Raw genomic sequence first — 3,572 nt, forward strand, 5'->3', positions numbered from 1 at the left:
ATGAAAAAAGTGCCTAAATAATATCTCAAAGGTGTTCATTATTCTTAGTAATCAGAAATATTAATTAAAACATCTATGAGATTTATTCGGTTCCCAGTCTCAATGTCCATATCAACAAAACAACAGGAAATAAATGGTAACTAGGTTATGGAGAAAGAGGAACAATTGGTATGGATACAAGTTGGTACAGGAACTCTAGAAATTTTTATGGAGGATCCTCAAAAATCTAAAAACAAATCTTCAATATGAAGACATCCAACTCCAAAGATACTTGCTCAGCAATGATCCTTGCCACCATATTCACAATATCAGGAAATGGAAATAACCTAATATCGTTCAACAAATGAATGGATGCAGAAAATGTGGAAGACAATGGAATACTATACACAATGGAATATTATTCAACTATTAAAAAGGAAAACCATAAACTTTGCAAGTAGAGCTGGAAAAAAAAAACCTCTTGTGTAAAATAACAAAAGTCCACAAATACAAATTCCACATATTTTCTCTGTGATTCCTAGGTCCACCTCTTCAGAGAGATAGATGATAGATAGATAGATAGATAGATAGATAGATAGATAGATAGATAATAGGTAGGTTGATAGGTGGATAGATTGATAAATATAGAAGCATGTACAATTGATTTTCAAGCAAAGGTGAACTTATAAAAGTAGTATTATCTTCTCTTGTTTAAATATTCTAGTTGACTAGGTATATTCTCTAAGTTCCAAATAAATAAAATAACAAAAATATGTATATTTTAAAGTCTCTGTACAATAACAACAAAAAAAGCCACACAAATCATTAAATACTTTGGTTTATTTTTATCTCCCACAGATGATGTTACAAACATAAAAGCTGAAATGCATTTACATTCCTAAGCATAATATCCACGAGTCACATGGTTGCAGTTTATTTTGTTATGTAGGAAGTAGCTATGTTTCACATAGTACCAAGGCAGAGAGAATTGACATTAATCATTAAGCAATGTGAGTTTGCTCAATGCTGTTTTAAAATGTTCAACAGTGCATATGCTTTGGGAAATTGTGTACTTTTTCTTACATACAAATTTTTCAAACATTCTCTTTTAAGAGCTTTGTGGTGATCTTTTCAGATTTTATGTACAGTAATTTCTTAAGAACCGCAAACATCCCAGGCAGGAAAATGATTCTTTTTCTGTTCATGCGGTCATCTTAAGGGAGGCAAGAAGTAGCAAAAAGATGCATTTTGTAAACCACTGGCACAAGCTTGTAAATGGTCAGCTACCTCTGCTACGGATGCTTTCTTCCAGTCCATGTACTACTAGTTTTATATCTTTTAGTCATATTTAACGATGCCAATGAAATGGCTAAGACCTTTCTGCTGTTGTTACAAGTGCTGTTTGATTTCTAGTAATAGGTTTGCATCTACATCATCTTCAGATTGCACAGTCCTAAAATGATTCTGTATCCTTATTTGGAACGTAGTTCTTTTAGTCGAACCCTGAACAAAGTAGGTGCATTCACTTAAACCCTGAATAGTTATCTAGCTGAACCCACAACTGTTCTTCATCAGCATTCAAATTCCTGTTTTGTTTCGAATCTATAATGTTCTGTGAGAGAGATCCCTAAGTTTCCTCTTGTGCTATTTTAGCCATAATTGTAATTTGATTCTTTTGTATTTCAGTAATATCTTCAGATATAATATCTAATCTGGCCTGATGCTGCTTAGTCATCTGATCTTGAATCTTCAGTCTTCAAAGTAGTTCTTTGAAACACATCATTAGTATAGAATAAATTTATCAAAATCGGGGATATTCATTTTGACCTGTTTCCAAATAATAAGATCAACACTAGCAGGAGGGATCTAATAGCTGTCTGATCTGAGCTAGAGACGATTTTTTTTCTGGTCATAAAAAGGGTCAATTTCAGCTGCTGTATCTCTGTTTTAACACTGTTGTCGCTAAACCTCTTCTTAAGGTGCCATTTAGAGAATGCTTAACATCATAATGACAACTTCTGTTTTATCATCTGGCAATGTCCTAATAACCTCGACATTAACAATAAGGGTCTGGTTTCCCGGAAATTGTATTATCTTATACAATGAAAATGATGGATAACATTTCCCTCTATTATAAACTATAGTACTACTCAAACTCCTTGTAAATTTTTCCCATGACATCAATATTTAGAATCATTTTCTATGTTAAATATTTAAGAGGTTTTAAAATTTACAATAAATTCACTGTCAATCGTACAAAATTCATCAACATGCACAATAGCCTTTTATAAATTTTTTATTGGATATTTAATTTACATTTATCCACTTTACCCATTTCCCCCCCACACCCAGGAACCCCCTATCCTATCCCTCCTCCTCCTGCTTCTATGAGGATATGCCCCCACCCACTCATCAACTCTCACCTCCCCACTTTCTAATTCCCTCACACTGGGACATCCACCCTTCATGGGACCAAGGATCTCCTCTCCCATCTATGCCCAACAAGGCTGTCCTCCCCTGCATATACAGCTGGAGCCATGGGTCCCTCCCTATGTGCTCCCAGGCTCCTGGCTTAGACCCTGGGAGCTCTGTTTGGTTGGTATTGTTGCTCTCCCCATGGGGCCACAAACCCTTTCAGCTCCTTAATAGCCTTTGAAAATTTTTATTTTAAGATTTTTTTGATATGTGTGTGTTTTTGTGAGTGAGTGCACAAGCATATATGCATGTGAAGAACAGAAGAGGGTATCAGAAGTTTCCTTCCATTACTCTCTACCTACTCTGAGCCAGGTTATTTCTCTGAACCTGGGGCTACTATGGTCTCTGTATACAGGAAGACAGAAAGCCCCATTGGTTCTCTTGTACCCTACCATAGTAGACCTGCATTACAGATATATGCAGGATATCTGGCTTGTTACATAGATTCTGAGTAACAAATGCCAGTCCTTGTATGTAGTAAGGGTTCTTACAAGCAGTAGTACTAAGTGGACTCAGTAACACACACACAAACACACACTTTTGTTTTCTCTAGACCACAACAAAACCTTGAACACAAAATTAAAAAAAAAAAAGACTTGTTATACAGTCGATCTCCTCTCATTACAATAGTAGAAGTTAAAATTGATAAGAAAGAGTGAGAGAGAAGATGAGTGTTTGGAAATATGTGGAAACTAAGTAAACCCTTCTTGCTTTTCAATGGATAAAAGAAATATAAATAAAAACAAGGAAATGTATTAAACAATTTAAAATCAAAATAGTCTATGAGTAATAACAATAATAGTATTAAGAAAAAATTTATAGTAAATGGATAAATATAATAAAATAATATTTCAAGCAACTCAACTCCATTACAAATGAAGAAAAGGGAAGAAGAGGAGGAGGAGGAGGAGGGCTGGAAAGGTGGTTTAATTCTTAAAATGCTTTACTTCTCTTATAGAGGTCTTGAGTTCAGTTCCCAGAACCAACAGAACAGCCCATAAGCATCAGTGATGTTCCAAGGGATCATATTCCCCTTCTAACCTTTGTGAGTTTCGGTACTTATATAGACCATAGGCATGTGTTTGTGGACAGAGAGAGAGAGAGAGAGAGAGAGAGAG

General features: G+C 35.1%; 1 pseudogene; it reads right to left on the reverse strand.

Annotated features, from left to right (window-relative positions):
- Positions 1 to 1,258: 1,258 nt before the first annotated feature.
- Positions 1,259 to 2,160, reverse strand: LOC114612331 (annotated as a pseudogene).
- Between the last annotated feature and the right edge of the window lie 1,412 nt (positions 2,161 to 3,572).

The sequence above is a fragment of the Grammomys surdaster genome, unplaced genomic scaffold, assembly GCF_004785775.1.
Source record: "Grammomys surdaster isolate TR1022 unplaced genomic scaffold, NIH_TR_1.0 126158, whole genome shotgun sequence".
In the NCBI taxonomy this organism is placed as follows: domain Eukaryota; kingdom Metazoa; phylum Chordata; class Mammalia; order Rodentia; family Muridae; genus Grammomys; species Grammomys surdaster.